This window comes from Rhea americana, unplaced genomic scaffold, assembly GCF_003343005.1.
Source record: "Rhea americana isolate MKP2758 unplaced genomic scaffold, rheAme1 scaffold_268, whole genome shotgun sequence".
Taxonomy (NCBI): Eukaryota; Metazoa; Chordata; class Aves; order Rheiformes; family Rheidae; genus Rhea; species Rhea americana.
Window position 1 is genome coordinate 288,252 of NW_028186388.1, and position 23,886 is coordinate 312,137.

At 48.2% G+C, this 23,886-nt stretch overlaps 1 protein-coding gene across 2 annotated transcripts in view; it reads right to left on the minus strand.

Moving 5' to 3' along the window:
- Nucleotides 1–116, minus strand: part of CHFR (checkpoint with forkhead and ring finger domains) — a 25,775-nt gene extending 25,659 nt beyond the window's left edge. Inside the window, exon 1 of one of the 2 annotated variants that reach the window (XM_085307902.1) lies at nt 27–116. The gene's annotated coding sequence lies outside the window, so the exon portion shown is untranslated. The remainder of the gene's footprint in view (nt 1–26) is intronic. The other variant, XM_085307904.1, reaches the window with a different exon arrangement.
- Nucleotides 117–23,886: the final 23,770 nt, after the last annotated feature.

Genomic DNA, 23,886 nt, shown 5'->3' on the forward strand with positions numbered 1-23,886 from the left:
CCCCTCCCCTCCGCGCCGGCCCTTACGCCCAGTGCGGCGGCCGAGGCGGCTCCTGTCAACACACATTGCCAGCCATCAGCTGATCCGGCCTGGGCCGGCCCGGGCCTCCCCTTGGAGGGCGGCGCTCGGCCGCCATAGAGACGGGCCTTCCGGCGCCCGCCACCGAGRCGCCCCGGCTAGAGCGCCGCACCTTCCGAGGAAGCCGCGACACGTCGCGTAACATAGGCAAAAGAAAGGCGAGCGTTCAGCTTAGGCGCCGGAGACGCCTCAGCGGACATTTTAGGTGCGGGCCGGCTCGCCGGCGGGGCAACGCGCTGGAAGCCATGTTTGTTGTGGGCGGATCGACCGCCCCGCTGGGAGTTGCGTGTCCCAGCAAGACGAGCTCGTTTAGGTCATCGTCACATGTAGTAAAAACATAAGTGTAGTTTGACAACTGCTCGATATTTAAGAGTTATTAATTTGCCAGCAGCGAATAAGTAAGAATATATTTGCTGCTCTAGGGAAGTGCTTTAAAATGATTTTTATGCTGAGGAAGAATCACTGCCCATTGATGGGTATGCCTGGCAGCGAGGGAGCAGTCCTGGTTTTAAACACTTGGTTTTAGACCTTTTTTTAAAAAAAAAAAAAAAAAAAAAAAAAAAAAAAAAAAAACGCTGCAACTAGCAGGGGCAGGAACTGGCAGCAGAGCCTTCTGCATCTATGCCACTGCTTTCAAAGTTGTATTACTTCTCTTCACCTTCTGCTATGAGCCTTAAGGATGTGACATGCATCATATTTTATGCTGTCTCTACAAGGTTGGMACTTCGCTTCCAAACAAAACAAACCCCCACAGGACAGGCCCACCGTGGGCATGGTGGCCGGGCCTTCGGCCTCCCTGCCGCGGGGCCGCTGGGGGCTCCCGCCCGCCCGGTGCTGCTGGGCCACCACTCGGGGCGGGGGGCTGAAACGGCCGCAAACAAATCGCTTCCACCCTGTTCCTGCCCTGGGTTGGCCCGGGTTGCCGTGGGACGGCACTGCCGCTCACCCTCGTGCACTTTTCTTCTCCAAAGCCCGTCAAGAAAGCCAGGACCTTCTCGTGGTGGTCCTTTTCGGCCTTAAAACACCATCACTGCTGCCTACCTCTCCCTCAGTGCCCTTGTTTCTCCTTATCGGCTTCAGGTTTCTCTAAGACATTCATACCASTTGCAGCCTTTCCATAATCTTCTTAAGCCAATTAGCAGCCCATATAGGGTGGCTTCTTAGGTAGATGAATTATTGTCCCTGTTCGCTTAACAACATCAGTAGCAGTCTTCTAGTTGTTAATCTCTTTATCACAGATCCATCCTAATTGAACTTAAAACTATCCTTTGATAGTTTTAAGTTTATCCAAATAGATCAGGAAAAAAACTGAGATATCCTGGATCTCCTGGCTGGTTACCTTCTTAGATTAGTCCTATAACATGCAGAGACAGTCAACCTTTTTTACAGGTGCTTTTGACATTTGAGGTTTGGGTTATTTTAGAAAGCATGAAAACTGGGGGAAAACAAGCACAATGTAAACAAACCCATGTGCAATTCTTTGCATTGATATTCCTACTTGAGTCACAGTTTTGGGCCCCCAGATCTTGCCTTTATCTTAACCTTTCCTGGAAAGCCAGTAGATCCCACAAGCCACACAAATCTCAGTGATACCAGTAGTCTATCAGGACTACAGATACAAGCAAAATTACTTACTTACGAAAGTGTTTCAGATCTGCAGTTTTAACTGATTCCCAATGTACAGTAGTGCTTCTCAGTCACATGCTCCCCAGTTCAGGAGAAAATAAAAGAACCTACTTAAGTCAAAATTGATGCATATACTTAAGAGCTGTGCATTATTGACCTTAGTCTGTAACTCTTCCTTTAGTAACAATACTAAAAAAAAATTGCCTCTTTGAGGCCTGAGTGATTGCATATCTTCAAAAGGGTTTGTCTGTAAAATACTCTGCTGACTTTGAACTTTGTCCTCACTGAGGACTAGAGGCTTTTATCTATTTGAAGAGAGAGASTGCAGTAGAAGTTACAATCACTCAAAAGCATTGTCACAGTGCTTCATTTTTATTACTGCTCACAGTTACTAGCAATTGTTATCTCTGAGCAGCAGAGGAAAATACCAGCACACGGGAGATGCAACTAGAAGCCCAACAACCAGATCTTTTGTGTAAACCATAGCATTAGCTGAGGGAGGAAGTTGTTTTGTTATATTGTGGCATTGAGGAAATGTGTTTTCCAAATATCCTTGCCAAGAGATCCCTCTACAATCACACCAAGGAATTACTGCACCTTGGTGATAGCTCACAGCAAGCAAATGATTGGTTCGGCTGTTGCGGCTCTCCCATAGTATCCATGTAAGAAGACAGCAAGTGAAACATACAGCTAGCTTAACGAGTCGTGTGTGGATGGTAGACTCAATTAAAATTAAATTATACAACAAATTAGGTTTTAAATGCTGTGCTGCTTAGCCACCCAGACAAATAATAATTAGAGATGTACTGATTTGGTGCTATGTGCAGTTGAACAGCAGACTGCTATAACTGTTTCTAATGTAGGTTGATTACACTTCCCTCCCAGCTTAGAGAAATTTTACAGTATTTTCCAAATGACCCATCCCTGAAAATGCCAGTCGCTGCACCGAGCTAGGCAGAATGCAACTTTTCTAGAGTCCRTCTTTCCCATCTATTCCATCGGTTAGTGTTTCTTTAGCAATATACCTTCCTCTCTTCCTTCTTTCTGTAACCAGGTCATTCCAGGAGCAAATCATTTTCAGGCTCTGAATTGTGTGGGTATACATATATGAGAGACAAGAGAAAAAGAAGCTACAAATACGTATTTTTTTTTTCCCTTATGCAGGCATATAAGCTATTTCAAAATACTCCATGGTGCATGGACAGATACAAAGCCAGAAAGTGCCACCTCTGATAGTGGTTCCCAGCAAAGGAAATTGAGGAGTTTCTACTAAAGAACAATATAGAAATCAATCCTATTGAAAAGGACCTGAAGGCAGCTACTCACATCCTACTGTAAAATTTCAAATATATTTGTATTGCATTAATGTCTGGAGTTCTCAGTCACGCTGTGACAGATAACATTCAGAAAGACTGATGCTGTTTGATTTCCTCTACAATTTTTTCCCCTTAGTAAAAGTAACATTAAATTCTTAACAATCTAACAAACACAACATGGAAAACATGGTGTATGATTGAACTAATCATTGTGTGTTTTGCATGGAAGATAAAGTATTTAAAATTCATCTTAAAACAGCAGGAGTTCTTATTCCATGCAGCCATCTTCAGCTATGGTTTCCTACTGCTGGCAGCTTGTCTATGGGTAAAGAAAAACAACCTTGTAGTGCAAAAGAAAACCAAGTTGTTTTCTTTTAGTCCATCATTTTTCCACATATTAACAGCCCAATCCTGCAGATTAATGTTGTTCCTCCCATGCAGTAAATGAAAATGCACTATTAACATAAAGTATTTTCAGAATCAGGCAGCCAACCTCAAATCTCTTTCTTCTTATGTGGCAGAGAGAAGATGACGGCCAGCGGCACCATGCGAGACGAAAAGGATCACATTATGTACCTTTTCGTACACTGTTCATCCAAGCATCCCTTATTGACCAGTGTTAGTGTTGGGAGGCTTTTAAGCTGTATTGTGACTTTCTCTCCTTATTAGTTCCTTGAAAAGCCGTTGAGTTGCCCACCAGTTACAAAGTTATCTGCAGTGAGTTTGGGTGTAAGTATGAGAAAAAGAAGGCCTAGATTCTAGGCACTGACTCCCTAGGAAATACAAAGCGCTTTCCAGGAAAAAAAATGCATGAAGGATCTAATGAAACAATGCAATTTCTGGGAAGAAGTCCCTTTCTGCAGGGACCATGACTAAGCTTGTTGCTGGAGCAGAAGAAGCAGTGGCAGGACTGCTCTGTGCCCAGTAAACAAACATAGATCAAAAATAACACAACTACTGTTCACCCTTCACAGGTTAGCTTTACTGGACACAGCATCAATGTACAACACTGCTAATTCTCTTTGAAATCCCTGTGTCAATACAGTGAGATATTTCTTGAAAATAGCTAAAAATAATTTAAAGTATCTATAGGCATTTCTGTTTAGCAATAATTAACAGAGAATTATCTTGTTAAATTCAGAAAAGGATTTTTAAGCTTTAAGTATGCATTTTAGCATCATTTATGTCCTTATTTTGTTTTTCCTTCCTTACAGCCTGGAGTGGCAAATCAGTTTAGATTTTTGCCTTTGTCATATTTCAGTTTCTGACCATCTATCTGTGTAACTAGTTTGCAAGCCTAGTATATGATCATTTATGCCTACCAAAGAGAGCGATTCCACTGGATTAGCAAATGGAAGTATTTTTAGTGACTTTAGGTTTTCTAAGATGTGGGTTTGTTTTATTTCGTTTTGTAAATCCAGGGGTTGTTACTGCAAACACAGCCCTACAGCAAGGTCTTTCCCCCATTTTACCTGGAATGAGCCCATCTTAACCATGAGAATAGGGATGTAGACCTGTTCCTACATATCTTGGACCAGACTCAAAATTACCTCTTTAATGATTCTTCTGGTCATTTATAGGTGACAGCCCATGTTTTCCTTATGATGATTTAACTCATGATGTTAGAGAAATTCCCTAGCACTTACACAGTCACAGACTTAGATTGACATGTTTAGTCTGAGGAAGAAAAAAATTGCTTGCATTATCTCAGGATGAAAAACTAACCACAAAAAAAGTACATTAATATTTCTGCTAAGTCTTCCTCTCCACAGATAATTGGGAGAATTTACAGTCTTGTTAAAAAACTGATTGCACCAAAGGGGATTTTCAAATTATTTCTTTCTCTAAGTGTTTTCAAACATATTTCCTCCAGGGGGTGCCAAATTAACACCACTAGAAAGTAAAAATATATAAATTATCCACACCACGGACATAACAACTGTCCATACTATACATTTCACCGTGCCTCCTGAGCGACACTCCTCCAGCCTGAGCTGAAGGCACTCATGTTCAGAGTGAGATTTAGCAGCCGTTCGTTGATGAGCCTCTCTCTTGAGGAAGTCGAGAAGTGCAGATTGGTCCTACAATTCATTTCAGGCACATCCCTGCCAAGTTCAGATAGGACACATCCTTTGGAAAAGAGCTTTAAGAGTGGCTGAGTGGAGAAAGACATCCATCTCGGCCTTTTAAAGAAAAGGGCCGTGGGGAGGTGAGACGTTACAGATGTAGTGACAGCGGTATTTAGTGTTACCCAGCCTATGAGAAAGRGAAGAAACCTGGACATGGGAATGAAAATGATCCTGAAAACGCCCAAGAAAAGATGGTCAGCGGTGTCACTGGTCTGCAGGGTATGTCAGCCTGGAGTTTGGGGTCTGTAAATGTCATTATAACAGTGAAAAAATTTCAGTGGCCCAGAAAATGGAGACCTGTTTATTACTTAACATAGGAACCCTGCTTTGAACAAGTGACCGCTGACTCGTTTGGCAGTCTATTTGCTGTGCGAGGAAATGGGTCTGATCACTGTTTACAGACTAAGGAGCAAGCAAAAAAAAGAAAAGTGTTTGGGAAGTAACATAGTAATGTGTATATATTTTCCACATTTCCACTGCTCACATTTTGCTTTTTATCCACACAGCAGTTAAAATAATCATGCAGTCCAAATATTTTGGATCTTTCACCAACCACATTAAAAGTATTACTGAAAGAGTGCCTGGTTATCTTCTACTTGACAGTAAAATCTCTGCTGGATAATTATTTAGATAGAAAATTTCTAGAAGACTCCAATACTAAAAGACAAACTCCTAACATACACTTACTTTGCCCTCTCTGATTTCAAAATGCAAGTTTCCTTTTTTCTTGCTCTGAGATTAGCAATGAAAGCCAACACTAGCAGTGAAMACCAACCTTATTAAACCATAGCATTACATAAGCAAAGACACTGTCAGAATGAAAACAAAAAAAMCAGACTCCTATAGTAATCCATTATTAGGGCGATCTCGGACCCAGGGGAATCACTTTAGAGTGTATGCAGATGCAGGAGAAAGGCTCTTAACTCCAAAAACTTCCGTACTAGGTTCTCAGCTGCATGTACCAGTGGATACTGCAGGCACKGAGACAGACAGCTAGGCATCACCTAAAAACATTACCGCTTGTCTAGACCAGGCTCAGCTTTGAACAGCTGTGGAAGCACAATGAACTTATGAACCAAAGCTCAAATACTGGGAGTGAATTTTGTGACCTGGTAGGTAGGCGTAGCCAGGAGCTCTGGGGGGAGCCTGTCTTGCATCTTCCTCCCCAGCAGGGCGAGGATGAGGAGGGTTCTTTCCTTGGTGGAGCTCAGGGGGGAGGCAGCTCACCCCAGCGACCATGCCGTGGGGAGCTCCTCTCGGCTGAATGTCTCAGTAACGGGTTGTGTGCTTGTTCTACAGCAAGCCCAGAAAATGCTGCCTTTGGTACAAAGGACTCAAGTCCCTTTTCAAGCAGGATGCGGAGAAAGGGAATCTTGAGGCAGAAAAGGGCACAAAAGGAAGTGGGAATCGTGGGCTGGATCCAGTTCCCGCTCCCAAGTTGTTGAGGTAGGCCTTTAAATCACAGTGTGAGACAGCAGCAGGCCAAACAAAATCTCATTAATCATCTTGATTGTATTTATTTTTATTTTATATATTGTAAGATGTAACAATCTGTGAATTGACTGGTATAGGTACTGGACCAGAGATGTGAGTAGATAAAAATTAGATATCACCTGTAGTAGATATCTGGATGTTTAATCATTGTTATTGTAAGTAATAACAGACCCTAAATCTCATCACCTTCAGAACAGACACTAGCATTAGTGGAATATCTCATCTCRGTACTTGCTTTCTCTCACTGCTGTATTCTAGAGACCCATTGTAATTTTTGTTTTGCATTACCTATGGAGATACAGCTAACACACTACAGTGGTTTACTTCCTGTGAGGTAAGTTGCCTCTTGTGAAAGGGAAAAAGTCTGYTTTCTACATCCTGCACAAAAACAAAGGTCCCACAACATCTTGTCTGGCTTATTATTGGTAGGGAGTTAGATCCATCAACCTTGGAGGATGGGAATGTGGCAGCAATTTTTTTTTCTTTTGATTTATTAAAAATCCCTGCTGTGGACATTAAGAGGAAATTGGCCATAATTCAGGAGGGGTGGTTCTGATGGACAGTGAGATGGAAAGTTTCATATTAAAGCCTTAGGAGGCCAAAAAGAAAATTGAAAATCTGGAAGTATCGGCTGATGGGCAGTATACTTTCATTACAAAGAAAACCAAGCTCTATAAACCTCTTGGCAGGAGGGATAAGAGTAGAATCAAAACAGTGACCTTGAGATCAGTCTCAGGCTGGGGAACATTAGGTCGACGATGCCAAGTAAAGGAGAGGAAGAAGAATTGTGAGTAAGCCAGATGTCAGCTTTAACTTGAACCTCTTTCTGGGCCATCTTGTTCAGAAAATACCCACACTTACAGATTCTTCCTATGTAACAGATCAAATATGTAACCTTTTCTCTCCATCCATACAGACAGAATTTTTACCTTGGTTCCCTTTACTTTGCATCTCCCTGCTGCAGTATTCTCTCCTCTGTTTTTATCATTTGATATCTTGCCYCATTCCTTTTCCTAGCCTGTGCCCTGCTTTGACCAGATCACTTTCTATTTGCATGCCTCCTTTGATTCAAAGTTCTCTACTGCAGCAGAAAAAACCCTATATCTGATTCATTTCCAAGAGCCCTGGTGACCTATCTCCTTCCAACCTGTCATCTTAAATTCACCTCTAGGGGTTGGAGTCCACTTCTGATGAACCACTCTGCCAGCTCACATCACTTCTTAGTTACATTTTCAGCTAACTACCATGTGCTTTTTCCCTAGAGTGCCACTCCCCCTTTAGAGGAGTGTTTGGTAACGGCTATGGAAACAAATCAATCGTTCTTCAAAATACTTGTTTTCCCCTTGTGCTACCTACAAAAGCCCCTATCACTAGTTGACTAGATGGCTTTCCAAAAACATGGCCTAAMACACTAATTTTATCTTATCTTATTGCTTCCTTGGACTATCTGACTATGCTGTTCATCCGCTGATCTCTGACACCCACTTGTTAACTCTTGTCACACACGCAGCTTGTGTGATCTTTGGCACATGGACCCTCTTCCTGTTTCGCATGTGCACTGAGCCTCATAAGTAGAGACCTGCTCAATACTTCGGCACCTAGAGCATGCAGGGACTACAGCAGTAAAAATAATTAACATGAATCTTTCTCCACTTCTGAGCCAATGGATGTCGTTCCCCTCCAGTTCACCAACAGCCAAGTGATGAGCGGGAGAGGATGCAGTACCTTACTGTTGTATAAACGGCAGGGCTAGAAAGGCTGAGGAGCTCAGCTGACGGTGGAGAGGGTGGCATACTACTGCAATCTCTCAGACCAAGAGAGGTGCTGTTGGGCTCCACAGACGTCCCATGTCTCCCAGGTTGGAAGAATGCAGTGCGTAAAGCAGTGCAGGGAGAAAGTTGATTTACAAAGGGGCTTTAACCCACATTTCCTCCAAAGCCTGGATTCAGTCTAAAGGAATCATATTGAAGACCTTTATCCAGGTGAGGATTAGAGAAGCCAAAGAGAATATATCACTTGCTAGCTAAAGCTCTGGAGGCAACTTGCTATGATTTATGGACTTGTTGGAATGCTACAGCTTGGCACCCAAAGCCACCGCAGCAGGGGGACAGCGTGGGTGTTGGCTCAGCATCACCATGTATTTTTTCTGTGTGAACACTGSTCACTTAAACACACTGCATTCAGCTTTGAGGAGACCATGGACTGTAAAGTACTGAAAGTTGMAATACCCCTAAACTTTAGCCTTGCTATTAGTCATTTTATGGCATACTTATCTATAACAGCAGTGTATACATGGAGGAGTAATAATTCAAGAACCACCTAAATCACTGGTTTCCAGCTTAGGACCTGCAGAGCCTGGCAAGCCCATGGACAGCTTCTAAAGAATCTGCAAAAAGTGACTGAGAAACAGCAAATTTGTACATGCCAGACAGCAGTCTACGTGCGTGAAATTCCTGAAGGAATTCCACTGCTGCTGGAAAACTTTTTAGGGGTCCACAAATCAAAAAAGGTTGAAAACCCATTGACCTAAATCTTCTCCTACAACAGCATTTGGCCTAGAGCTACAGCAATATGAGAACCTGGCACGTGGAAATAGCGTGACAGCTAAGTGGCACAAAATCTCTGCAGCTTCTCACAGATGAAAATGGAAGCAAGTAGGACAGACGTTATCTGTTTAGCTTTTGTAAGTATTTGTTTGGGGATTAGTGTTAAAACAGACTCAGAGAATAGAAAAAACAGCCCATCTCGGTGCTATCTAAAGTAATCTTGACTACAAATTACTGTACGCAACAGGTCTAGGGATGGATGTGTTCTCTGTACAGATTGGTCATTTCAAACCCTGAACTCTCACTAAGTTAAAAAAAGAAAAAAGAAAAAAAGGACAAGGACAATCCCTATTAGGGCGTGAAGTAGTTATTTTAAGAGATTCTCTGGAAATAAGCTTGTTTCTGTGCTAATTTTTCTTCTGGCAGAACCAATTCATTTTTGGCCTTTACAAGCTGGCCTTTTACATTTGATTTAAAATTGGATTTGAGCCTCTAGGGATAGCTGGTGTCAGCCTTCCTAATGCAGTGTCAACACGAAGACACCAGGCGATAAAAAGTCAGTTTCACTTAGAGTTTCCTTTTTCCGGGCTCTGACCGGGATTCTCGCGCTTTCGCAGGCCGGGCGGCTGCGGGCTCCCGCCTCGCCTTGCCTCGCCGGCGGAGGAGGACGGCCACGCCGCTGGAGCGCGTACGCACGCTTCGCGGTATCGCCTCCTCCACCGATCACGTAGCAGGSGAATGTTAATCGCGGATTTGAAAAGCACAAGCTCTGGGGTCAGAGCGATGCGGGATGCGGACCGGAGGACGGGTAAAGGCAGGCTACAAGGAGAACTAATGAGACTCGCTTTGCTGGAGGAAATGGTCAGACATTAGCATTTCAATAGCAGAGGTCAAACCCTTCATCCAGTGCAGGGTGTAGCTCTCTGCAGACCGAGCTATCGCATCCATAACATCTGTACTCTGCACTGTACGTTTTAATACGAAGGCCAAACTGCAGGTTACTCCCTGCAAAGACTTGCACGATCCCTCCTGCCTCCCTCTCTGACCCATCAAGCAGCAGATGCTCATCTGAAACGTGTGAACTAACCAGCTGAAAATGGGACGCAGAGGAAAAGAGCGAGAACCCAGAATCTCTCAGGGGGGTTAGGAAAAACAGTCTGTAGGCACATAACTCAGGACCTTCATAACATACACAGGGAAAGACTGAATTAAGATTCCTTAGACAACCTTAATTCTGGACTTTTCTGACACATATATGACTTTGCAGCAATCCGGATTGTGTAATTCCTTAGGGCAATGATATATATTATTTAGCAGAGTGCAAGCTGATCATTCTCTCTACCAACACGAGCTCTAACAAAGTGTTTTCTGCCTCTGCCTCTGAGGAACTTCAAGTTTGTATTTCCTTTGCAGGGGATGACTGAGAAGCAAAGCGCTTGCTTCCTCTTCTTCTAGATGAGGCAGCCCATGCATAGAGCTAACTTCAACAGGACGTCACCCAGTCTAGCAATAGCACCACAACGAGTAACACATGGTACATCGACTAGGACAAATTCATAAAGTAGCACCACGGCAACTTCCACAGAACGAAGATTTCCTAATCCAGGCAGATTCATTTACTTTTTTTTTTTTTTTTCCTGGAAGCAGTAACATGCTACTGACACACAAGCCACCCGCGTTTCCCAGTCTACAGTGACGTTAGGGTCCGGACAGCCTCAAAACTCCTGCTCTCCCACTGCTGTGAGCGGCGAGCGGAGCTGCGTTTGCGCAGCAGCTCACTCCTGCCTTGCTCGGCACGTTAACTCTTGCAAAGGCAGCAGAGCTGGTATTTTGCTCCACATCTTACTAATAATCGTGCAYGGTGATTCAGACAAGATTTTGTGCYGCAGACGGGAGTGTAACCCTTCTGCCCTGTAGTCTATCTTTCTAAAACGGTGAGGGAAATCCTCGCTTTGGGATGCCCTGTGCTGCCGCTCAGTGTTGCAGAAGACTGTGATCCTTCCTTGAGGCTGTTTCCTCCTTTGCTTACACCTATGAGTAATCCAACACCTTCCACTCCACTCTGTCCTCAGCAGTCACTGCCCAATATCACATCTCCTCATCAGCTTAGCATCCCACCCCAGCCAGGTTCGGGTTAAAGAGTTGATTGGATTCAGCTGGGTCTGTTGGCGTTGTAGCAAGACCAGGCAGTCATCTGACTGCAGTTTCTGGGTGCTCAATCCCCTGTCAGAAAGAGGAAAAGCAGCATCGTGTTTTTCATAGTGTTTTTCTTTAATGACATTTCCTTCCTTCCATTAAGCAGATGTTCAGAGGAGACAAATGAATTGCCTTGTATATCTAGAGGATCTTTGAAATCCTTGATACAGGCTAAGTGTAGGGGAATAAGAAAAATAATGGGGAGATGAATTGAAGAAGGAGTTGYACAAAGCTCAAACCCTCAGAGTGTGGAAATGTAAGAGAGAGCTAGAAACTGGAGGCACAGCACAMGAAAATAAATGAGACATAGGGATACTCCAGAATAATGCAGCTGCTAGAGAAGAAAAAAACAAAACAAAAAAMCAGAGGAATCTCATGCAGTATAGGGATAGTAGGTGTTCAGCAATGCTCATAGAAATTTTAATAGTGATATGTAAAATTAAGCCATGACAGCAGGACAGGCTTATCTGCAAGCGTCATGTTACTTCCCCTGGGACTGTACCTTCCCACTGGTGCTCCTGCCATATTCTCCTTCCCCTCCAAATCTCACTTGACCTGAATTCTCATGATTTGACTCCATAATCCTCTAGTTTCCACCGTAYGCACACAAAAGATTATTGTACGAAAGCAAATTCCCAGGGTCCAGGGCTTTGCTTTCCATTTAGTTAAAGAATTATCCTACAGTAGTTTAGGTGCAGGGAAACTTGTCCTGTAGATTATTGCCTACAGGGCAAATGCTGAGGAGGCTGCTAACGAGAGAACAGATGTTCCCTGGCTTATGAGCCTTGCTGAATGCAAATATCTTCAGCACAGTGCTTGTCAATAAGCCTCTGCCTAAGAGTCACAAACCTCACGGACCAAATTCATCCCCAGCGTAAATGCATGGGCTTAAGCAGAATTACACTGAGGAAGAAGTTGGTCCTTGATCTGCAGCAGAGAGACAGGGTTTAAAGCCTTGTACAGAAATTGAGATTACATGTCATGAAAAAATAATGCTTTTAGACTGAAACTTGCCTCTTCCCCTACTAAATGCAGCTCTTAGGCCTGTTACAGCACAGCAGGCCTAAATTAAATAGATTTCACTGAGACTTTGGTATTAGAGGTGAAAATCCTATAATAACTGAGCCCCTTTAAAATTTTGCTTGCCTCAGTAAAAGGCTGCTTGGTTTTACGAGGCCTCAGTTCCACGCAGCGGATTTTGTCTTCCCGGGCGGCAGGATGGCGAGGGGCTGCAGGCGAGCCGCTCCCGGGGCCCCAGGAGCCTCGCCGGCGGCGTGGGCTGGCGCGAGGCCGAGGAGCCGGTCGAAGGGAAAGCGAGGGAACGGCTTCTCCCTTTCATCAAGGCGCCGCGACGGGGCGGCTTGTCCGGGAGCTCTCTGTTACGAGGGCGCAGCCACGGCCTCCAAAGTAAACCAGCTCTACCACGTACAGCTTTTAACCTGCAGACTGGCAGCAGGCTGCAACAGGGGGGAGCTRGGCCAGCTGCTAAACTGTTTTATGACTCGGAGCAAAGCACTTCACTTGTTCACACCCTCGCCCGTCCCAGGGAGATTGCCCGCGGTACCCGAGCGAGCACCACGACGGCCTGGCCTCATCTGGGCCTTCTGTAGCACAGAATAATAGCAACGCTTAACAGTATAATCTTTYCTGGTAGGAAGTCCTGTGAAAAACAGTATTTAGCACATGCCTACCTTTGTGTCTGTAAAACCACYGGGCATGAAAAGATGCCACAGAAAATGCTGCGATTATTCCTTGGGGGGCGGACGTTTAGCGTGCAGCGTGATGGCCTCCGGGCGCCCCGCYGCAGAGGGTGCAGGCGCGCCGGGGTGCAGCCGCAGCCCGCTCGGCCACGCGCCTTCCGCTCGCCCTGCCGGCAAACCCGTCCCACCTGGGCCGCCGCCTGGCCAGGGCAGGACACCCGCTTCGCACCGAAACTCGCACGGTCTGTTAATGCCCCGCCAAGCCCTCCGCAGCACCTGGGTGTCRAGTCCCCGAAGGCTTCTCCCCCGGCTCGTACGGCGCTGCGGCAGAGCGGGGCCGAAGGAGATGAGACGGTCGCCAGCGTGCACACCTCTGCGGTGCCACGTAAACACCAGACGCTTCCGTCTCTGTGACCCTGCTTGCACCGGTGTTTAGGACGGGATGGGCAGCCACAGCGGTCTCAGCCGCAGCGAGGCTGTTTGCTGCCTGCGGGGCGAAGCACCGGCTGCGGCAGCGCCCGCCGGGGCCGGGGCCGGGGCCGCCCCGCTCCCCGGGGCCGGGGCCGGGGCCGGGGCCGGGGCCGCCCCGCTCCCCGGGGCCGGGGCCGGGGCCGGGGCCGCCCCGCTCCCCGGGACCGGGGCGCTAGGTGGCGATGTGGGTCCGCAGCAGCCCGGGGAGGCGGCAGCGGCGGGGCGGGCACGGCTGCGACCCCCCCCCCCAGCGCCCCCACATCCCCTGCGTCCCACCTCAGCGCTGCTCGGCCCTGCGCCTCCCTCTGCACCCCCGCGCATCCCTGCGCCCCGTCTCCATCCATCCCTGAGCGTCTCTGCACACCCCATCCCCATCCCTGCACCCCCACCCCCGTAAGAGCTCAGGTTGTCTCATAGGTGAGAGAGGAGGAAAAACGCTCCCCAGTGGCTTTCAGCACCCTGCGCCTCCAGACGTCCTCCCTTCCCAAGCCAGGATCTCTGGAAGTGAAAGCTGCAGCCGAGAGCAGGGCSGGTTAGCGCCGGGCCGCCGGGCGCGCTCCCGCCGGTGGGAGCAGGCCGTCGTCGCCCCCGCTCCCCGCCGGGAGCTGTGGTGTCCCGCGGCACGGCGCCGGCCCTGAAACCCCGTCTGCAAGACRGCCAAACATGAAATCCAGAGACGTTCTTTGCAAAACGCCGCACCATCCGGCCCTCTGTGGCCGTTGCCTTTGCGTGGAGGTCTGTCTGTCCGTCACGGGCAGGTTTTTAAGGGGAAATTTTAAGACGAAGGATAAAGCACAGCCTTTCGGCACACCTGAGCTTTGCGRTGCAGAAATGTCTCTAGTTTCTAAGTCCGGCACATGCTGATATATTCAGCTTTTCCATTTCAGTGCTTACGGGCTCAGCTCCTATCTTGTACCTCAGCTAAGTGGTATGCCTTACACGAGTCGTTCCCTCCAAACTCACCCAAATTCTGTTCCACTTAGAGCCGCCTCCGCTTTGTGTGTTTCTGCTGGTCACGCTGCTAGAATTAGCATTTCATGAGCCAGAGATTACAGCAGCTAAGGCTAACCGTGGGCTATCAGCACATGCAAACACACTCTCCCTGCAGTTTGTGCTGCCTGTTGCATTGGCGATTTACCCTTAACTCTGTTGTCATCCCTTGTCTACGTTAACTTGATTGCCTTCAAGATTTCTCTTTCCATTAGAACATCTGTGTTTTGGATTAGTTTTCCCTAGATAGATTTACTTAGAATTTTTCCACATTGAATCTCTCTCTCTCTCTTTTTTTCTTTTTTTCTTTTTTCTTTTTTTGTTGCTTTCTAGTCTATCTAGGTCCTTTTTTGGTATTATTCCTCTGTGTGCATTCAAAATCTTCCTGTTTAGCGGAGTCAGCAAGTTTCTCTGGTATCCCAATTTGCTCTTTGTATCAGACTATGCATGAATTATACATTCTTGGACGTCTCTCTAACACAGTGCATTCAGTTTTAGCAGTCCTTTGTTTATAGTTTGTGTTTTTTTCATCTGTATGATTATGCCCATCTCCGAAAGGATTTAAATTAACATTTCCATCAAATACATATGAAAAAGCTATAAAAACCAAAATAACTACCCCCGTTGTTCTGCTTATCAGGCATAGCTAGATTAACTACTGAGTGTTACAGACCTTTCTTCTTAGTTTTATTATTTTACTGATTATAAGCTTATGGTAACGTCCAAGACTGCTGCTGATCCCTGTCTGAAGACTGTTTGGATATTTATTTTCACCCTATTTTCTGCCAGTATTATACCATTTTTCCATTGCTTAGCTGTAACTGGAGGAAACCGTGTCTAGTCCTTTAATTTATGTACATAACACTGAAATAAGCCTATAAAAGGAGTAAAAAAATTGGGATGGCAACACTTGTGCCTTACAACAGATACAAGGTGGCAAATGAATTTTTGAAGAACTGAGTTGCCGGTGCTGCGGTTTATCTGCACGCAGCACTCAGGTGAGGACATGCCTGGCTGCATGCCCCCGACACACTTCCCTCGGTCAGTGTGGCTGTGTTTCATCCAGCTATGCTTTTTTTTTTTTTTTGACGCTGACTTTCCAAGGCCAAACACAACACCCCTGCCAGAGGAAACGGTGGCCTGGGCCACTGCAGCCCAGAGCTCTCCTCCTCCGAAGGGCGCRAGCAGGTTTGCACTGGACAACACGCAAAGCTGTCCTGAGCGCCTGCCCGCTGGCGAGCCCGTGTTTTGGGGATGTGTAGCCTCTTTTGGCCACAACAGGAGGCCGAAATCAGCCTGTTGACTGACTAACCGCTCACAGCAATCGCAACAAGCACTATGCAGTTTGCTCTACTTCTCCCCAAACTCGAGTACTCTGTGGCTTGGCCACCAGTGCGACACAATTCACATTTTTTTTTCCTCCACTCATTCTGCAAAGAAAAATGCCATTTAAATGTTCCCAAGATTCCTTTATCCCCTATTACTTTAAACTAAGCATGGGCTCAGGCCTGGCTCRGTTCTGGCTGTGCGTTTCAGACGATGGGGGTAAGACAGTACTGCTCCAGGGTCGCACTAGCAGGTTCGYTGACTCGAACAGCCTTCACATACACCCTTTGTAATGGGAGAGGATGGAAACATGTATCTAAAGACCTTGTTTAGCCTGATATTTATTAATGCTAGAGACCRCTGTGCTTTGGCACAGGCCTGTTCTCTGCATCACCCTTCTCCTCTCTGGCTTTACCAAGGATGATAACATAGCACGGGCACAGCAGAAGTGTAAGATCTAGCACCACCATTTGCAATAGCAGTTAGGAACCACCAGCATGTTCCCAAACTCACCCAAAGCCTCCAGTGATGCTGAGGGCCAGCACACACACACCTCRTATCCCCTCTGCACTCCAGGCCGCACAACCTCTACTCACCCCCGACCAGGGCTGCTCCTTCTCCCACCTGGGGGCCTTTGCTCCTTTAGTGCTGAGCACCTCCAGCTGCCTCCACCTCCACCGCTCCCACGGCCCATCCCTGCGAAGGAAGGCATTACTCCAAGAATCTGGGTGACTGTTAGCAAAATAAAGTAAACAGGAGATGAAAGATAAGGCAGGCTCCTTGGTGCATAATTACCTTAAATGAAGGTCTGTTTGCTAATACTRTTGTTTTGATGTGCTAAATAGCTTGGTCTTAACACCCCAGCAGACTCAGGGATGTCACTTCGGGATTACAGGGGCTGTGGGGAGGCAGGAGCATCCCAGAGCAGCCGTGTGCTGGGATGGCTCCCAAATCGCATGGTGCAGAGGTGGGCAGTCCCTGGGAAGCAATGCTCCTGGTGGCACTTCCAAAGTCTCCTACTCCACCAGCCTGGGCTCGAGCAGACGAGCTCCCTGCAATGACCATTACGGGGCTCCGTGGGGCAGGGCTTGCCCCTGTTTCTGCCCAGGAGCAGGGACACTCTGCGTGTGTGCTCGTGGGTCCTTCTCTTTCGTTTCACCATCTGGAGGCCTCTCCTGACCCAGCGGTGCCTGCAGCTGTGTCACTCGGCCGGTCCTGGGAGCCCCGTGTGCGCACACGTGCTCCCTTGCAGATCGGAGCTAATGGAGAATGACAGGGGGGATTGGGGTTGTGAGCCTAAGAAGTCTCCAGGGCTGCTGCTAATCCCCTAGAGGTGCCATTAGCTCATGATAACCACACCTTTGAGATTGTTTTATTGCTTTAATAATGTGGTGGTGAAGGAAAATGGGGAACATGCCACATTTATTATTTATGCTGGTAAAAGATGAAAGTTAGCAATTAGAAGCCTTAAACCACAGGTTCAGCAGAACAACATGAATTACGTATATTCATTTTTAGAGTACCCACCCGGGCACAGGAACGCCCCTACCGCCCGGGGTCGTTAAGCTGGGCTGCCTACGCAAAAGCTGACCGCGGCGGGAGCTGCTGGAAGCGGAGCTGCGCTCGGTGGTATCTGAGCTCACCTTCTGCTGCGCTCAGTCTCTGCCGTGCTCGGGAGCGCGCGGCCCCTCCGCGCCTCCCGCCCACGCTCCCCGCTCGCCCCCAGCCCCGCCAGCCCCGCGTACGGCCCTGCTTCGAGCTGCCTCGCCGGCGGCTCGCTCGCTCCCCGCCACGCTTCAGCGGGCTGCGCGCTTGTTTGGTCGCCTCAGCTCGGGYGCAAATCGGCAGCGGGCTCCTTCACCCGCGCTCGGCAGGGACTGGAGCAGAGATGGAGCAAGCGAGCAGGTTTTTATTAAGAACGGAGAGATTATTGCACTGGGATTTAGTTAGAACGGTGCAAGGAGGCAGGAGGCGTCAAGAGCCGAGCTCGCGCACGGGTCCGGCGCGCTGCGCCCCGCAGCACGGCTCCCCCAGCCCCGCGCTTCGGTCCTTGCCGCGAGCCGGCCCGCTGGTTACCGGCACCGTAYGGGCTGCTGCCGTCCCCCTGCTGCCCTCGGGCTCATCGCGCCGCCCCCGCGGCGGCTGCCCGCTCCTGACGGTAATCGGGATCCGCTTCCGAGGGCTTGACGGGGCAAGATTAATTAACATTGGTCACTGGCATCCGTGTTATACAAACCACACACGTACTACGTATTAAAAAAAATAAAGAATCTGTATATGCACGCACATATATATGAGAAACCACAGATGCCACCTTGCTTCTCGCAGCCTGCTGCGTTTACCTGCGCGGGGTCCCGCTCCGCGCGGCGGAGCAGCCGCGAGGCTGTTCGACCCTGACGGCGATGCGCGGTGGTAAGATAACGCCGGTTATCCTGTACCGGCTGCTCTAGATAAGATAAACCCTGTTAGGCTTTAAAACAGGACTCAAAGTCCGTGCTTCCCTCTCCCCTCCACCTTTTGATTTAAGTAAAACTTTCTAAACTTACCTGAAGAGCTTTAAGCATTTTCATCCACAGACTAAAGAGAAATCTGCTAAGTAGGAGGTAGCTTTCAAACTTCTACAAAACTGTTTGATTAATTAGAAGTTAATATTATTCCAAAAGTCATCGGCCCTGCCAAATTTGTTTTGTAGTCAGTGTGTCCACACACCAATATTTTGGTGGCRGAGGATGTTAATTTTAAGGTAGCTACTGCTACAACAAATTATTTCATGTTAATAAAAAATACTTGTAGCGACCGCAGTGTGGGCCACTTCCATTTTGTAGTTAAGGCTGGGATTGAATCTCTCTGCACAAGCTGGTATAGCCGTAAATCTACRGCACTTTCTCTTCAAGTAGGGAATGCATTTTCTGAGAATTTAGAGACACATCTATTCATTAGTGAGTTAAAATTATTAATAACTAGGTCCTTTATGAAATTTAGTACTTTAGTCTTGTTTGTCCCAGATGATTTTAACAATGGAATAACAGACTCTTCACGTTTTCCTGTATAATTAAAATTAATTGAAATCATGTGCATTAGTTGTAATTAAGCTACACAACTAAGAGTGGTYGTATCTAATTGCTATGATTATACAAGTTACGAACAAACTCAAGTAACTAAACTGGAGTTACTGTGRTGCAGGAATCAACCAGCCACTGGATGGTCCCCGGCCCCGCGCCGGCACGTGGAAACCTCCTCCCGACGTAAAGCACCGACCCGCRCGCCTGGCCGTCCTGCCGCCTCGCACCGGCGCTGCCTACCGCAACCCCGCGGAGGGGCAAGGCAACAAAAAGCCCCCCCAAACTCCCACCCTCCGCCAGCTCTTTGGAGATCAGTTTGAAGCACTCAGGAATAACAGGCTTAAATGCTTTAATGACGAATTTGTGGTCATTACGTAGGGTCGCTACAGGGTCAGGTTGCTTTGGATGCCATACTGATGCAATCACCGTTTTCGTGCTCTGCTCAGGCTTTTCTGGGTTGTGTCTTGAAGCACAACCCTAATTGGGGATCTCCTGCTTTCATAATGCATGGTTGGGGGAGAACAAGCCTCTTAAATTATCATTTTTGAGTTTTTGCTTTTCAGTACCTTGTGAATATTGAGCTTCTTTTCAAGGAAATCCGGGGGAGGTGGGTACTGTTCCATAGGCTTTTTGGTATGGACATAAAACCAACGGTTTGGACGGCTGCTGTTGCAAGCTGCCCTCTGCCTGCCTGCAGCCGGCYGGCGTGCGAGGACCTGGCACGCAGATCCACCTCGTGTCCTGAAGAACGGACGTTTCAGCCGGGCTGAACCTCGGCAGCACAGGGAGCGGGAGGGGCACGGCTCACCGCAGCCACACCGCGTAGCGAGACGGCCCCGCTAACGCGCCGGGGCGGCCAGCGGCAGCGGGGCCCACGGGGACGGCCAAAGACCCGCGTTCAACTGCTGCGCGTGTTTGCCCAAGTTCCCCTTCCCCGAGTGCGGGGGAAAGCTGCAAGGCTTCCAGGCAAAGCCCCTTGGAAGCGAGAGCAAATGGAAACCTTCCTGTTAATCAGCGACGGACTGTGCTTTGAGAAAGCARCTTCTAAGTTACTCTGCCCACCAGTGCTCCTGTAGCTTAGGTGGGACCTTGCAGCTCACTTCGAAAGAATTTGCCAAATGTGGCTGTCTCCCATTAGGCAGCTAATCCTATCCATCTTTTTTACCATTTACTCAAAATACAATTATATTTCCCCAGCAATTCTTCTTATTCCCGCAGTCCAAACACTTCAGATTAGGACTTAGCCTTTAGACACCATCCTGGACAAAGCCTCAGTCATCTGCCCTATCTATAAAACCCCAAGAATTCATTTCTTGCAGTAAAGTTCAKCAGTCCAATGCCTGGATATCATATTCATCCCTGTGTGACTTGCCTTTTTAGCCTTAAGAATTCCTTCAGGATTAGTAACACTATTGCAAGACTTTTTTTCTTTTCTTTTTTTTTAAACACACATAGCAAGGATAAATTAGTAGCCCTCTTTGCACAAGGGTGGCAGCCTGACTTCCATCTTATCATTTCTTTGATGATTTGTGTACTGCAAAATTTAGAGTGCAGATTTAGACAGCCTASGAGTAGCCCTAGGGCCTCCTGTGTGCTAGCAGCTACTAGAGCTGCACTGATATTATTACAGTGGCATAGCAGAGGCTTTAAAAATGCTCAGGATTGACGGACCATGCTATTGGGGGGTTTTGAGGAGTGTGAGGAAGGATTGCAGGGAAGTGAGAGACACCATTAACATATTGCAACATTAGTCATCACCATCGGGTTCAAACCACATAATTTAGTTAAGGGAATTCAGCCAAAAAGGACAAAAAAAGAAAAAAAAAAATCACAAGTTTCCTCTTTTCAATGTAATAACTTTYTACTCCATTTAATCTCCAATTTAACCATCTGAACAGACAATATAAAGATGCTGTTAAATAGGGAATAATCAGAATCCAGGGAAAGGAGAGAAATAACGCTCAGACGCATACAGGCACGTTCAYGAGCGATAGGCATCCGAGAGAGCAGCAAAACCAGGGGGCGAGTTAATCCGGACCCCCATCGCGCCGCGCTGCGCTGCGTCCCGGGAGGGACGCCAGGCTGAGGCTTTGTTCTGTATTCCTGGAACCGCAGAGAAGGTAAAAGCAGCGTTGAAACTCAGTGCTGGGGGTAGAAACGCTGCGGTGTCCCCGGAGGCGCGCGTCTCGTGGGCCGCGCCGTGCCGCGCGGGGAGCCTCCGGGCTGCGGCGGGCGGGCAGGGTTACCTTCCCGAAACGAGAGACAGCTCAAACGTGGTGTTTTTTTGTTTTTTTTTTTTTTTTTTTTTTTTTAAAATTAACGCCTGTCTTGGTGAGTGTTGAAGAAACCATTTTTTTGGACGTTGCTCTACCAAAGCAAATGAAGCAGCAGGCTCACGTCTGGAGAGCAGCAACTTAATAAAAAAAATTGAACCGCGTTAGGTATGAAAGATGCTCTTGCAGAGCTGGACTCCTCGAGCACATTCCTTAGGCATTCCCAGCTGATCCTGTTTTGTGCTCTTTTAGTATCTGACAGCTAATTTTTTTAAAAACCATCTTTGTTTAGTGCTCTTTAAAGGCTGYACCACATTCTTTCCCTTTTAAGAATTTCACATGAYTTTTTTTYYTTYYTTTTTTTCTAAGTATACTCTCGTTAGGCTGCTTGGCCTTTTCCAGGCCCAGTCCAGGCTTTTAACAAACCAGCACCTCCCACCGCCCTCCCGCTGCTGCCTCGGCCTCCCCAGACACCGAGCACACCTCAAACGCAGGCGACCGCCGAGGCAGAACGGCCCCGGCAGGCAGCGGCTTCGCTGCCGCCCGAGCTGCACCGCCGGGACGGCCGCTCGGCCAGCGCCGCGGCTTTCGGGCCCTGCACCTCGCCCCCCCGCAGAGCTGGTCGCAAGGGACGTTATCGGGCAGACACGGGGGACGCGATCGCGCCCAGCGAAGGTTTGTGCCGCCGCGCCGGGGCGAAGGGTCCGCCGGGCTCGCGCCGCTCCTCCCCTGCTAGGCGCGCGCCGCTTAGCAGGGCTCAAGAAACCAGCAAGTTTCAGGAAATAAGCGTTTTTAGTCTCTCTTTTTTTATTGCCYGTAAAATAGCAGGAGGCTTTCAAAGCAACAGCAACTCCTGCTTAAAAAAGAAAGAGAGARAAAAAAAAAAARAGAGAGAAAATTAAAGAAATGTTTCTTGTCTCAGATCCAGCCCTTTTCACCTTAACTTTCCATCATGGTACATAAAACTTCTGTATATTTTGGCACTGCAGAGAAATAGCCGTTCCCCCTTCTCTTCCTCGCACAGCCCGGGAGCTCCGAGTGAGCTTTAAAAGAGTTTTGCACAAACACAGAATGGCCAAATAATAGAGCAAGAAAACAGCATTAAACTTTGCAGACAACCAGCTTTATTCTGCGCACAGCAGCTACTTTCTCCTGCTCTCGGCAGGAATAAAAATTTACAAGTGCTCTGGGAAAGCGCTGGGAACCAAACACGTCCAGACAAAGTCTAGCGCAGAAACTGCTCGGAGACGCGTTGCGAGGCTTTGCCCGCGCGCTCTTAACGCGGCGGATTGCCGCCTTCCAAGCGCGGCAAACGACGGCTTCGTAAAGCCCTGCTCCTAACCGGGCACGGCCCCGGCACCGCCGCGGCGCCCTCGTCCCTCCCGGGGCCGGCGCGCGGCGATGCCCTGCCGCCCGTGAGCGCTTCCCTGTGCGCGGGAGCCCGGCCGCGGTCCTCCAGCGCGGGCGGCTCGGAGGATTATCCAGCGGCCGGGACGAGGGGCCGGCACGTAGCGAGCCGCACGCCCCGCGCGCTATCGCGGAGCGAGACGAGCTCCTGCGGGAGCCGGACGGGTGTTTCCCGCGTGGCAGATCGCATCAAAGAAGGAGAAAAGCCTTCCAGAACGCGTTTGTTACTCCAGCGAGCACAAAGGCTCAGGGCAAGAGGTTGAATTCCTCTTCCACGCCCGTCCTGCAGCCAGCAAGCGCTCCTGTAGCGAAAGGCAGGACTCCTATCAGCTTTAACGAGGGCAGGATTGACATCTGGTTTCTGCCCGTTGCTTAATGAGGATGGACAGGGAGCACGGAGCCGAGCTCGCTCCCAGCTGCACGCTGCTGCTCGGGGTCAAGCTTCCCGCGGCTGGCTCCGGGCACGAGCGCGCACGGCCGCCTCCGGAAAACTGAACTAGAGCCTCGGAGCACGAGGCCTGTTCAGAAGTGTAAAAGACTGCAGACCTTTGCTCTCAGGTGCAGATGGCTCGTTACGGCCTTTCTCAGCTTGTGCTGATGAGAGGGATTGCTCCTCGCTGATGAGAAATCCTGCATTTTCTTCTCTGGGAGAGCACAGCTTTGTTCCCTTCCCCCGTTTAGTAATGCACAATTTATCAGGCTAAATTGCTGAGCCCGTTAGCAAGTGATTCAAATCAACTTCAGCAACTATGAGCAATCACATGTACTCGAAAAAAACTCTCTTATGCCACTTTCTGCAAAACCTGAGGAAAGCTGGCTATGAATGCAGTACTGTGGCCTATTAATGCTCACGAAAACCAATTTAAATGAATCTCTAAAGGCTGATTGAGACTTCTGTAATGAAACACCATAAAGAGTCAGCTCCATCCTTCCAGCAGCGCAGGCAAGCCCCCCCCCCCCGTTGGCTCTCTTGCTAGCTGTGGGCAGGAAAAGCAAAAATCTGCAGAAGAGCAATCCTACACTTTCTTCACAGAGGAAGTTCAAATGTGTTCGAAAACACAGACAAGAAACCGTGAGGTCTTCTGCAGTTCTGCAGGCTAAGCTGTATCCCTGTTTCCATCGGCGACCCATTGGCAATTCAGCTCACCTAGTCCTTCCCCTAATTTGCCATTGAGCCAGTGACCCAGTGAAGAGCGTCGAGCTGTTAAAGGTCCTGATCATTAGCATGAAAGCCTCTGACATGAGGGTAGCATGATGGCAAGGAAGGCATTT